Genomic DNA, 14,416 nt, shown 5'->3' on the forward strand with positions numbered 1-14,416 from the left:
CTGATTTCTAGGACTCATCCACCCGCATTTCTAGAAGTTTACTCCTTGCTCTGGAGGAATCCTCTCAAGTTCCCAGCTTTTGGGGTGCCAACCACCCCACACATTCCAAGCCTCCATAGGATGGAGCTGTGGGCAGCAGCAGGAGACCCTCTCAGCCCACCCGTGTGAACATCCCATCCATGTGAACTGGATTCAGGTAGTGGGGGCTCACTGCTCTCAACCCCCCCTCCTTGAGTCCCCAGAGGACCTTCCTGGGTTGCCCAGAGCACGGTGTGAGGAGGCCAATCCATCACTGCTGTGCCCTGGGATGTGAGCCTCTCTTCCGCTCCTTCCCTCATCCATCACCGCCAATTAGCAGGGCACACATGGGCTGCAGGCACGGGGCGCAGCCAGCAGCAGAGCTATCACAAGGCACATGTGGCCAGATGTGAGGAGAGAAAGGAAAAGCAAAGTTGTGACAAAGGTAAGATAAATCACGGGGCCAAGCACCCAGATCGCTGCTGAACCTCTCCCGGTCGGTCTCACAGTTGTCGATGCCAGGCTGGAGTTCCCCAGGGGCACACAGGAGTTTGGGGAAACAACCAAAGACAGCTGTAAGCAGTCAGGTCTCCTCATAAGACCTTCCCACCGAGAGTTCAGGAGCCTGACACTGGGTTCCTACTGCTACAATCTCCTTAGCAACCCGAGCATCCCCTCCTGCAGTGAGCATCCCCCCAGAGGTCACCTGCAGCCCCCCTCTCCCCAAGGCAGGGTTGCTGTGGGCTTTGCACAATGCAGGGAGGAGGAGAAGGGCTGGAGGAAGCAGAGAAGCCAGCACAGCCTGTGCCTTTTGGTGGGCTCCTACAGGTGCAGACAGGACCCTGCACCATCCCCTGGGAACACCCTGCCCGGCTGCTGACTCACGCTGTGCAGGATGGGCACGTTTCTTCTGCAAATATTTTCTGAAATGAAACAGCCCAGGTCGTATTTACTCTGTTTATCTTTCTGCCATTATTTATTTCCTACCTGTCGATTAGAGGGTGGCGGGCGGTCAGCGCTGGGGCTGCATTGACTTTGGCAGAGGGAAGAGAGTGAATGTGCCAAAGTATGCGGGGCAGGATGCAGAGCGTGGCCTTGGTGGGGAAGAGGAGGCAAGGAGGGGATGGAGAACTGGCTGCTGGACTCCTGGGGCACCTGCTGTTGTGCAAGCAGCTTAGAGAGAAGCCAGAGGATTTGTGTCTTTGTTTCATGCTTAATTCCCCTAAGATCCATTTCCTTGGGAGGAAGAGAGTTTTCCTCTACCCCAAACACAGGGGCCATAAAACCAGACATAGGGCAACTCCGGAGGAGCTCGGAGCCTTCCCCAGGTGGGGGTGAGAATGGGGTCCCCATGCAGAGCGCAGCCCAGTGCTGTCCAGACCATGGCTGGATGCTGGGGGGAGGGAGGCAGATGCTGGTGGCCACCCAGTACCACTGCTGCGAGAGAGAGCCATTTAGGAAAGAGGACTGCTAATGAAGCTCAACTCACATTGCTGCTTAACTTAAACAAAGGCCATTTTCTCTCCAAATCCTCACTAATTCCTCACAGATATTAATTATAGCTCATTGTACCCAGCCCTCAGGAGCAGCAGCTCTTCCCCACATCCCGGGCTGAGTGCTTTCCCCGGGGCCCCATTTGCAGCCAGCACTCGTCAGGCTAAATAAATCCCTGCCCTAATGCGCTGACTTAAATTAGATTTGGACCCTCCATCCCCTCTCCACCACTTTCTTCTCATTTCCCTAAATATGTAATGCAGAGAAAACAGAAGGGATTTGGAGAAGCGGATTTGGCTGCATTTTCATCGCGCTGGGGCTGCAAGATGGGAGCTGTGCTGGTGGTTGCTCTGCCAGGACCGGCCACTGGCTGCAAATACGAGCAGGTGGGATGCTGCCTGGTGTCCCCATCACTGGACCATGGCCTGGACCCATTCCTCAGTCCTGTCCACACTGGCTGTGGTCCTAAAGGGCCAAGGGCATATGCACAGAAGAGCAGAGTTGCTGCAGCATGAAGTCCATGTCCCATCTGCACCCATACTTCCCCACTGTCTCTGCTGGGGAACGGAGGCAGAAAGGGCATTGGGGCTGGGAAAGAGCTTGCGGCCACTTCTAGCACCCTGCTCTGTGCCTTTGAACCCTATGCAAAGCTCTGACTTCTGCGGAAAGCCAGGCTGGGAGCACAGAGCTTAATGAGTTCATGCAACAACCCTGGGCACAACTAGGTTGTCACAGCCCAGAACAGGCTCACCTGGGCTCCCCACACTTGCCTTGGGCCCCATTTAAGCTCAGGGCAAAGCTCCCATCTTTTTCCTCACTTTGATGCTGCTTTGCCCACCTCCAGCACTGCCTTTTACTACAATCATCGTCCCTGCAGGGCTGGTACTGTACCTCTGGAGGTGCACATCCCAGCTTGCTTGGTTGCTGGGGAGCTCTGAGGCCACACTTCAGGCATCCCCCCAGCCCTGGCAGTACAGAGGTTGGGCTGTATGTGCAGTCTGCCCACTGTAAGTACCAAATGTAACCTCTGTATGTGTTAAGGGCAGGATGGGGTGGGCTGTGCCACAGAACTCAGAGCAGGGGCTCAGGGAGGCTGTGAGCTCAGGAGGGTTTTGTGCTGACCTTTCAGCTGAATGCCACTTTAATGAAGCAGCAGCTCCCCAGGAAGGAGGGGAGCGTGCTTTCAGCCTGTGTGCAAACAGATGGTCCTGGCAGCAGCAACATTCAATGCAGTCAACTACACAGGCAGAGCACGAGGAGTAGAGCTGCCACAAAGCAGCAGCACCTGAGTGTGCTGGAAGCACTCTGACACAGGTCACAGCCGACTGGGTTACAGGCTTCATGCCTGACTGCCACAGCAGTTCTGCACAGAAAGGTTGCAGACCCAGAGACAAGACCCCAGTGCTGCACAGCAGTTCCTGTGGGTGGGACTCTAAAATCCCCCCACAGGCTCTGCACAGTCCTGCTGCCCCACAGCCATCCGCCCCTCCTCAGAGCCATCCTCCCACGGGGCACAGCACAGGTCAGCAGGGTCCTGGGGTGCAGGAATGTGCATGAGATGTGCAGGCCCGACACAAGCTGTTATTGCAAAGCCACTTTCCAGAGCAAACAGGAAGACCCCTGGGAGTGCCCTTTGCCCGCAGTTGGTGACCTGTGAGCAACACCTCGCCGTGACCAGGCACCATGCTCTGCAGAGAGATCTGGACTGCAAACCCTCCCCAGGTGGCGACTGCCAGGTGGCCCTGACTGCAGAGCCCTGGCTTTGGTGTGGTCAGAGCTCCAGCAGGGTTCAGGGTGGAGGTTCACAGGGGTGGGTGAGCCCCAGGGCCCTGTAGAGGACTGGAGTCAGGGTGCTATGGCAGTCCCCTCTGGTGCTGAGCGAGCTGAATGCTGTCCACCCCCAGCACCCTCCATTGCCCAGAGCCTTGCTATGCTCTCTCTCTCACTCCCTGCTCCCTCCCACTGGGGAACACTTTAATTTCAGTGGGATTTTCATTCTGTATTTTTTCCTTCTGTTAATGTTTACACCAGCAGGGCAGGCAGAGGCACTCCCTGTGTAACCCAGGGTGAAGAAGCCCCCTCCCCATCCTCCCTCTCCCTGTGCCAGCAGGCATCTCTGTCTGCTGGGGAGCAGCCCTCTATGCAGAGCTGGTTCCCTTTCACCCAGGTTTCCCTGAGTCCCAGCTGGTTTCAGCCAGGTTTGGATTTGGGAGGGGTTCTGCCCCCCCCCCCAGCTGCATCCTGTACCAGCTGGGCATGGCCTCACCCTGCTACCCCCAGGGGCCGAAGTCCCTTCCTCATGGGCTCCAATGGGTGCACCCAGCAGCCCCTCCCCATCATTTCCCCCCACCACCACCCATTGCTCATTAACCAGCTCCTTTACCAAGGAATAATGAGTTGTAAATCACACCTGCAGCCTGCCTGGACTTTACCCTTCAGCCCTCTGTGTGGTGCTGGGGCTGTACTCACCCATGCTATGTTGGGAAGTCCCCGACCCGCAGCACCCACCTGACCCCACTCCTTGGGTTCCTTCCTTGTTTTTTTGCAGCCTGCAGGCTCTGCCCTAATCTTGGAGCAAACAGTCACCACTGATAAGGCAGCTTGTGACCCACCAAGCCCCTAGACCTTTGTTTTCCTTTTGGCATGCAGGTGTTTGCTGCAGGATCAGCCCTATCGCAGTGGGATGCCACAGTGGGCAAAGTCTTCTGCTAGGTGGATGGAAGCCAGGCCCAGCCCTTCACCCCAAACACAGATCTGCCCAGAACCCTGCTTGCTCCTCCCCATGCCCCACTGCTGCTACCATGAGCTTTTACCTGGCTATGCAGCAGGTGATGGTGGTGATGCAGAGTCTGAGGCTGGCCAATGAGATCACTGCGATCCCTTCCCTTTCTCCACATTTGCCAGTTAAAGCAGCTGTGACTCCCAACCCCTGTTTCTGGTGGCATCCATGGCCCAGCCCAAGGAAAAAGTGGAACTGGTTGGTGGTGAGGTGGCCAGTGCCACCAGCACGTGGAAGAAAAAGGGAGAAGTGTGTGTTTTCAACAAGTCCTAAAGAAATTGGGGTGGAGAGGTGGATAATCAATTCATTGATTGGAGTGAAACATAAAGGGGGAAAATTCCTCCTGTGGTGCTGGTGTTTAAATTCTCCCTCTGCACTCAAGGTCCTGTGTCCAGACTGGTGGCCCAGCTACTCCAACACCATCACCCCAGTATGGCACAGGGAGGACAAGAGTGGCTGTTCTGCAGAGGATGGACCCATTTCCCATCCCTGTCCCCCCACATTGCATATGCAGCTCACGCTGCCCCTTTGAACCTTCTCCTGAGATGTGCTTCTGCTGTGACACCTGAAAGCCATTAACCTCCAGCTGCTGGTGGGATGGAGCTGTGGGTGGCTTCAGATGTGCAGCAGGAGTGACCTGGCTTTGATCAGACCTTCTGCTGCTGATCACTGGTGGGAGCTGAGCAGCCCTCAGCACCGCTCTGCAGATGCTGTCTGTACCAGGAGATGTTTGGGTGCATCTCCTGGAGGTGTCTTGTGGTAACCTTCCACCACCACAGCCCTTACGCGGATGGCACACACACATCCCTTCCTGCCCAATGGAATGAGATGCTTTTCCAAAGAAAAGCAAGAAAAGGCTGAGAAAAATGGATGGCACCACCAGGAGGACAGGGACAGTCCCTCCACCTGCCTGTGGCTGGCACTGCACAGCATCCCTCACCCATCAGGGTCAGCCTGTGTGTGCTCTCCCATCACCACACAGTATCTGGGACCACAGCTCTGTGCTGGGTTGGTGCTGGGCATCCATGCTGGGTCACATTGTCTGGGTGGGAGCCTTCAGAGCCCATCAGCAGTGCAATGAGGCTGGATCCCAGCTCTGTGTCTGGGGGATGCAAACAGGGAGACCTGTCAGCAGCAGGGCAGGAAGGGCGGCTGTGCTAAATGGTGCATCCCCCTCCTACCCCCACCCAGCTGGGGCTGTACGAGAGCTTCCCGACACGGTTCAGGGCACAGGAGCCTTCCCCTGCCCCCGCTGTGAAGATGGGAAAACAAGAGCTCTGCTTTGCCCCATGTTCAGCATCGCGTTCTCAGCACTGAGCAATCCTCCCCCCCCCCCCAGCCCCTGGGCTCCCCGTGTGCTTAGGGCGAGTTTGTCCCATGATTGATCTTCCCAGGAACCCTCTGCAGATCCGCTTCACAATGGGGAGGGGACATTTCAGCCACTGCCCCCAGTTTCTCTGGATTAACAATTTAGGACATCTTTTCTCACTTTATATCCAATGGAGAGAACCTCTGCTAGAGCCATTACTGGTCTTGCACAGCCTCACTCTTTGTATGGGAGACATTTCCTCCACAGTCCTTTCTCAAATCTTTCACTAAGGTATTTTTTTAGGGACCACAAGCTTAATTAAAACCCTCATTATAACTTTAGCACCCAGTAATGCCTCAAAGACTTTGCAGTCCCCTGCTGAAAAGCCCTGGGATGCCAGATGGCTCCAGCACTGGTTGAGATGAGTCAGGAGAAGCACTGCAGCCCTCACCCAGCCCCAGCACTGGCACCCACATGCTTTCCATGGACAGGGCTCCATGTCTGTAGGCATAGATCAGTTTGTACCCCCATTTCCTGGCATCTATTTCCTGATGGAAGAAGCACTGTAGTTTGGTCCCCACAGGCTCCAGGATTCTGCCTTTCCCAAAGCACTGTGGCTCCCAGAGCTCAAAGGATGCTTTGTGAGCTCCCCATGCTGGGACACTCCATGTGTGTGTGTGGAACTAAAAAGACATGAAGGAATGATGGACCAATGGTCACAAACTTCTGGGCATTGATCATCAAGCGGCCCCACGGCCCAGTATGTGCTTCAGAAAGTCTGAGTTGTGTGCTGCAAAAAGCTTCATTGGAATAGTTTCAATCTTTTGTCTTTGTGCTACGCTTTTCACATTCCTTACTTTTCTGATTGATGTTAAAAGGTTTGGGTACCCAGTGAGGCAATCAGACATCAGCCTGTTACAGCATAGTGTTTCTGATGTACTTTATTGGATTTCTTCATGGGAATAGAGCTGCTTGCAACAGGGCAGGCAATAAGCCAGAAATTGGTGAACCCTCCGCGTAAGCAGAGCCACAAGTAATGGGAGCAGATGATGCCCTGGTTCTGCCTTTGCACCCACCCAGGGCAGAGCCTGGCTTCAGCTGCAGGAGGTGCCCACCCCCCCCACCCCAGCCCCCAGGCTGAGAAGGGCTGACCCAGGGCAGCATCCCAACACACAGCCCAATCCATCAGGACAGCAGAGGCCCCGGGGTCCCGGACCTTTCAGCAGCCAGATGCAAAGCACCACTCCTGCTGCCCAGGTACTTACTCATTTCCACTTGATTGAAACATAAATACAGGTCCTCAGCCTGATGGATCGCTTCTGCCCTGAGCAGCATTTACCTTTGAGGGGGAGTAACAAGCAGAGAAAATGGTTTCCTATGTGCTTTCCACATACAGGGAGAGCACACAGCACATGGAAAACATCACTGCTCCATGGATAAGATACTGATCTGACTCCTGAACATGCTGGTGTTGTCTCAGCAAAGCCGTGCATTGCATTTCTTGCTGCCACAGATCTCTTTGTCACCATTTGTCCTTTCTCTTTAGATCTCAAATACTCGGGGCTGCTTTTAACCTTTTGCCGGTGGTCAGTGCATCTCTAAACAGCCCCGGCTGTGAGGAGACAATGGGACAATGCAGAATCCCTTGCTGGGAGCCATCACCCCTTGCTGGAAGACAAACCCTGCAGATATGCCCAGCCTCTCATCCTTTCCATCCCAGCGACCTGGGAGTGCAGCAGGGTGAGGCGAGGAGCCAGAGCAGTGATAGCAGGACGGAATTCCCAGATAACCCCTGCAGATATATGGTCAGGCAGAAGGACCTGCCCTCCCTGCTTGGTGAATTACAGAGGATATAAATTAGTGATGGAGAGCACAGATAGGGGGCAGCCCTGCTGCTGGGGCCCCGGTGGGGGTGCAGTGGTGTGGGGACACTCCTTGCATGTGGGGTGAATGTGTTCCTTGCAGGCTTGAGGAGATGTTTAATCCCCGCTGACCCCATGGACACGGGTCAGCACCACACCGTCCCACTCAGCTGGGGAAGCAGCATTTGCAGTGACACAGAGCAGCACAGCTCTGTACTGGGTGTGCAGCCCAGGATGCAGTCCTGCAGTCCAGGGGCTGTGGGAAGGATGCACCCAGCTCACCCCATGAGGACACAGAGGCACTTCGCACCAGGACAAGCACCAGGGATGGGATACAGAACCCACGGGAGAAGTCAGCCTTGTGCCTTTGGGCACTGTTTGCACCACAGGGTGACTGCCAACATCCAGTGAAGCCCCTCCCGGTGCCGGGGACCCCCAGCACCCCTCCTGGCAGCACTAATGACTGCTGGCGCCAAGATCGTGGGGCACAAATGAGCCCAGCTCTCATTAGCCCCAGCAGTGCTGTCAGCGGGTGAGGATGTGTGGGTTCGATTAGAGCCCCCCAACCTCCCCTATAGCAGAGGAGAGTTGCAATAAAGCACCCAGCCCATAGCCCCGCACTCTTCCCAGCACCCGCAGCTTGCAGCCCAGCGCTGGGCAATAGCACACAGTTGCCATTTACCTGCCCGTCATGATGGATGCTATTGTAACCAACCCAAAATGGAACTGGACAAAGATGGAAACCAGCCCCCACCTTTCCCAGCCGCCTTCCCCGGTGTTAACATTTTCTTGAGTGCATGGAGAGCAGATAAGAAGAAGTTAAATTTATCTTCAAAGAACCCCCCAAAAGCGACTCGCTCTTAACCCCCTGCTCACCACCTCCCTCCTCACCCTTATAAATCTTCTCCTTATCTGAACTTGCAAGGAGCGGGGCTGGGCGGGGGAAGGAGCGGGAGCACAGTGGGTTTTTTTCAGCCAAAAACATCTCTGGTTCATATTAACGAGGCAGGATAAAAGAGCGCGAAGGTCCCGCTGTGAGCATAAATAACGCAGGATGGGCCCTTTGCTGAGATTTACGCCAGAGAGGCACAAACCCCAAATAACAACAAGGGGCACAGGGGGAGCTTTGTCCCCACGTGGTTTGGGGTCTGTTTGCCTTAAAAGGGAAATCGTGTCCCGGGGAAATCACAGCTGGAGCAATAGGCAATTGCTGGGATGAGGTGTGGATGGAGCAGCACCCAGAGCCCATTGCCTCCCACACCCCCCACTCCACACCTAGGGAGCAGAGAAGAGGGGGAAAGGGAGGGAGAAAGGCAAAGAGAAGGGGAGAAGAGGGGCAATTGCACCCACACCGCAGTGACCTGCATGTCACACGAGCACAGATGCACCCCTGCTGATCGGACAAAGGAAACAGGGCAGACACAGACAAATTCCAGAAAATTATTTTTTCATTTTCTCCTTTATTAGTTTTTTATTAGAGGAAAAAATAAACGTAAGCTGACTCTGCCCGAGTGCTTTCTTCACCAGAATAGCTCCCGGCTCCTCGGAGGCTCCCCCACGGCTCAGGGCGCTGTGGGTCTGGCTGCAACCCCCCAGCCCTTATGCAGGGGGACACGGGGCTGCCATTCCCATGGCATCAGCAGTGGCTCATCCTCTGCTTGTCCCTGGGGTGACTCATCCTCAAGGAGCTGAGCACAAAGGGAATGAGCAGTGATGGAAAAGGGGGACGGGGTGGTGGTGTGACAACACACAGTGTGGGGCTCAAGTTGTTCTTGGGACCCACCTGGACACACAGTGGATGGGTGACTAAACCCAAGCAGGGTTTTCCTAGGGTGGGAACATTGCAGCCAAGGTATGAGCTCAGAGCAGGGTCAGATACAGCAGATACCATGGTGTTGGTGCAATGAGGGGGAGGTGAAGCCTGATGGGAACCAGTGGAAAAAGTCTTTGACCTTCCTGAACCCTCATCCTGGAGAGCAGGGGGAAAAGAAGAGGGCAAAAGCAGGTATACCCTGTGCAAGGACACCTCCAGTGGCCAGGAACATTCCCTCATGTCCCTGCAGCTTGAGGCATGCATGGTTTCACAACTGCTGAAGGTGGGAAGGGCTGCCAAGAGCCATTGCTGTCCTGCAGAAACGCCCCGGTGTCTGGAACCAATTATTCTCCAGGCCAAGGAATTAGCACATTACAAAATCAAGCTGACTTCAAGGACCAGGAACGGGATCCGTTTTTGCTCAAATTGTCACCTGCTGCCCCTGATCCTGCCCTGGGTGTGGGGAGGGGCAGCTGCAGGGCAGCAGTGGGACCCTGGGGGCAGAAGCCCTCACCCACACCCAGCGGCTCTGGGCTGAGGTTACAGAGAGGTGTCAGTGCTCGCTCCTCACGTCAGAGGAATTTTCCTCCTTCCCATTGAAGCACTGCAGAGCTCAGCCTGAGACGAGCAGCGCTCTCAATGAGCTCAGGCTCACCCACCCGAACCTCCCACGTTATCACCATAAGGGGGCAACGTGTCCTCCTTCTGTGCCATACACCTCAATCTGTGCCACTGCTTCTTCAGGGCGCAGTGATGAACTGGGGGTGTCCATCCGCTGGGCACAGCAGCTGCTCACAGCTTTGCAAACACACTTTCCCAGTCCCAACAGCACAAATGGGAGGTGCCAGGGGGGCACGATGCAGCCCTCCTACTTTCCTTCCAAATGGTGGGGGTGAATTGTTGGGGCTGTGATGCCTCCATGCCCCCACCCCAGTGCATATGGGGTGCAGCCCCAGCTCCATCTGCAGTGAAATGCTGCTGCACTGTGCAAGCCGGAGCAAACCAACACAGGATTTGCATTAACAGCGGTCGCTACAACACGAGCGCAGCCAAGCACAATATTAGAGAGGCAGTTCCCCTCTGTCCTTAGTGCTTCCAGATGGAGCCCCTCGCACAGAGCAAAGGGCCGGGCTGCAGCTCTGCTCTCAGCATGGGCAGCCCCGTGTGGGCAGTGGGACAGATCTGCCCTTTGTTGGAGGCAGCAGAGCCCCGCTGCGGCCCCGTGCCTGGAACTGCATATTTGTTTCCGCTTCCATTGGAGAAAGTTAAAAAGAAAAAGAAAGGAAAAAGAGATCAGGGCATTCTGTAGGGCCCCGGGGAGCTGTACAGGGGAACACATCCCTGGGACAACACCTCTGGTCCCATTGCTGCCCTCTGAGCCTGGCCAGGAGTGGGTCTTTGTGGGCACTGGGAGCACTACAATGAGTACTAATGGCGATCATTGCCAGGGGGAAGTGTCAGCACTTGGGCAATTGGAGGCTCCTTGGCTCACACCTGGGTGTTTGTGCCTGTGTTTGTCATTAGAGACCTGAGCTCCAACATCCCCAGGGCATGGCCAAGCCCTGACAGCTGTCCCCCCGACCCTGGGAGCCCCCTCCTCAGAGCTCTCAGTGTTATCTGAGCTGGGGATCAGACGGGCTGTTGTGACAAGGACAGACACCCCATGCAGACGTGCAGTGCAGCACCCACAGTCCCAGCACTCCAGTGCTGCTGTGACCATTCCTGCTCGCTCCCTCCAGGCTCTGCTTCCATCCCCTCATGCAGGGAGCTCACTGCACATGCACGCTAATTTCTGTCCATATTACATCACTGTAGGCAGCAGTTCTGCCCTCTCCAGCCATCATAACATGAAGTAGGTTCACTGCTTCCCCCAGGCAGCCTGAGAGCAGGCTAGGGGTTCATCCATCAACACTAAGCTGGCCAGCTGCTGTCCTTGGGACCAAAAGCCATGCATAACTGCCACCCAATGCCCCAAAACCACAGCACTCCCATTAGTGTTCATGCAGGATCACAGCCCCATCCATGGACAAAGCACCTTCAGACCGACATGAAAATCAAATTGAAGCCACAGTGTTCTCCTTCTTCTACCAGCAGCCTGCAGCCCTTCTTGGCAATGATGTGAGGAGCCGAGGCAGCGCCTAGGATGGATGCAGCCATTTCCATCCCATTCAGCTCCCCCCCTCCCCCCCCAGCCCCTCTGCAGCTGGGAGGGATGGGAGGGGTCCTTCCAAGGTTGCTCTCTGGATCCAGGCCCACAGAATGCAGCTTGTTTATGCGGCCATGGCTCCTCCAGCTCCACAGCTGCACTGGGCAGGATACTCAGAGCCCCCCCAGTGCGCTCACTGTGATCATGGGGTCTGGAGGTCCTCTGCCGGATGGGAGGGGGCTGAAGGGTCCTTCAGCTGGGGAACCCAGGTGTGCTGCAATCTAGCAGGATTCCCACTGCCACGTCTTACCCGAGGGGCCTCATGGGGTCAGGCTGTAGGAACACGCAAATGTGTAGCCCTGGGGTCAGCACACATCTGTGGTGGGAGCACGTAGCAGCTGGAGAGCAAGGAGAGGACAGCACACACAGTGCTTCCCTTCCACATGTGCCACCCAGCCTCTCACTTCTCCCAGCCCAGTAATCCTTCTGTGAGCAGCCCCCAGAGCTTTGCAGCTCTCCCCTTATCTCTGTCCTGAAGAAATGTGGGATGAGATGGGTTTGTGCCACAAGGAGGCACAGCATCTTCCCGCAGCAGTTGCAATCTGCTTTATGGAGCCTGGGGGATTTGTGCTTGCTTTTATAACCCAAAGAAACAGGACAAGCCATTGTCCTGGGAGCCATGGACCAACCTCTTCCTGCTCTTACCAAAGCCCCACCACCGCAGGACCATTTCCCCACAGCTTTATTGGGGCCCAACAGAACTCTGCGGGGTAGGAGTGTGGGGCAGAGTGAGCAGCGTCGGGGAGGGCATAACGGTTGCCTTTACACACCCAGAGATGCCAAAAGCCAACTCGAGGAGGTTAATTGCTCAAAGAAAAAACACCAAACCCTCACAACAAAGGGCGCTTCATATTTCCTGGCTCCCTGACAGAATGAGCACAGCAAGCGCACCCCGGTTCTCTTTCATTCCTCTCCAAAAACATCACTTTCTTGGAGAGGGGAGGGAGAGGAGTGAGCAAAAGGGGATGGGAAACACCGCACCCCAGGGTGCTCAGCCCTGCAGCCCCAGTACAGAGCCCTGGGTTCAGCCTCCACCTGCAGCATCTCTACGTCACTGCAGGCCCTGCCTGGCCATGGGTGCATCCCACAGTGATGGCACTGAGCACAGCAGCAGGCAACGTTCCCACATCTGGATTGACCCACATGGTGTGGGGCGGTGAGCAGCTGGGGAAGAGCCTGGTGGGCTTTTCCTCCAGCTCTGCCATGCTGTGAGGCAGCATTGGGGCTCGCCCCCAGAGCCAGGTGTCCTTTGAAATGGAGCAGCCCCAGCACTGAGCAAGTTGCAGCCGGCCCAGGGCTGGGGTGGGGAGATGCTGCTGGCCAGCACCACTGTGCAATGGGGCATCCAGAGCCCTAACCTGGAAAACAGCCCCAGACCCACAGTGAGCATCGCTGGAACCAAGGGCTGGCAGATGCTCCTTGCATTAAGACCCTTCACGTTCACCTCAGTGAAACTGCTGCTGCTTGCCAAGCTCTGCAGCTGGGGGTGCTGCCACCCCCCAGGGCTCCCAGGGCTCCCATGTACACCCCCACCCCCACCCCCCCAATGCTGGATCTCAGCCCCTTGTGGCTTTTCAGGCCTCCCTATAAAGAGTGTTATTCAGTGCTGGAATTAAAAAGCTTAAGTGTAAAAGAACGCTGAAGGGAGCAGTGGAAGAACCGGATTTTCTTTTATTTGATTTTTTTTCTGTTCTGAAGGATGCTGTATTGAGCTGAACATGACAAATATGCCAGGAATGTTTGCCCTCAGGGCTCGGGAGAGCATGGAAAGGCCCAGAGAAAGGCACCGCTGGCACCTTATCAAGCACAGCCCGGCTGTTTGTGTAATACACAGTGTCAGTGTCAGGTCCCTGTGCCCTGCCCAGGATGCCACCAAGTGCCAGGTTGCCACCGAGGGGCTGCATCACTGCCTCTGCAATGCCAACCCTGCACGGCCACCCCAGGCACGGGACTTAGCTCTGCCTGCTCATAGGGATGAGAAAAGCAGCAGAAAATATCATCTCCATTCTTGGAACCCCAATTAAATGCACCACAATAGGAGCTCATTGCCCCACCACCGTGCTGGCATCCTTCACACTGCTGTCCCCACCTGTCCTTCTATGTGCCTCTGCCCCATCCCATTAAAACCTCTCCTCCCTGAGGAGCCCCCACTGATGTGGAGCATCCTTGGCTCACATCATGGTCTCCCTGCACCCAAGAGAGAGCCACTGCCACACCACTCCACACAGCCTCACATAGCAGGCTGGGACCAGGGCTAATTAACAGCCCTCGTTAAAATATATGTTGTGGTGGGTTGAAAAGAGGTTCCCTGGAGCCAGAGGAAGCTGGGGAGGGGCTGCAGAGAGATAGCAAGGCATTGGGGTTTGGGGGGGAGATGGGAGGTGGAGGCTGGGTGTATTTATTTCTTTATTTACTTCCATCTTGAAAATAACATAAAATGCCTCTCTGTAGCTGTAGGCGCCCTCACGTCTATTAAAGTACCACATAGGAAATTGTAAAGTACAGGAAAACAGCCCAATCAGCCTGACCTCTTAACAAACTCCAGCCAGAGCCAAAGTTGCAGAGTAAACAAAGCAAATCCGCTGCCGCTGTGCCTGGCTGGGTGCTGGGGCTGCAGTGCTGGCAGCTGAATGGCCCCAAAGCTCCATCCCAGCCCCAAGCCCCAGACTGGGGAAGTTCTGTTACCCTGGAGGCATTGCCCTGGTGGTTGCAGTGATGCTGTGGGACAACTGAGTACAGTTCAGTATATCTAGGCACATCCTCATCCTTGCCCAGCCGCATCACAGCCCCTTCCCCTCTGCAGGAGACAGCTGGGGAGCTGCACTGCCTGACCACAGGCTTCCTCAGCCCCTTGGCCAAAGGGAGGGTGTTAAATGACTCAACAGCTGGCCTGAGTGTGGGGGTCGGAGGGTAATGTTTCCTCCAAGTCAGATGC

Source organism: Coturnix japonica, chromosome 4 (genome assembly GCF_001577835.2).
Source record: "Coturnix japonica isolate 7356 chromosome 4, Coturnix japonica 2.1, whole genome shotgun sequence".
In the NCBI taxonomy this organism is placed as follows: domain Eukaryota; kingdom Metazoa; phylum Chordata; class Aves; order Galliformes; family Phasianidae; genus Coturnix; species Coturnix japonica.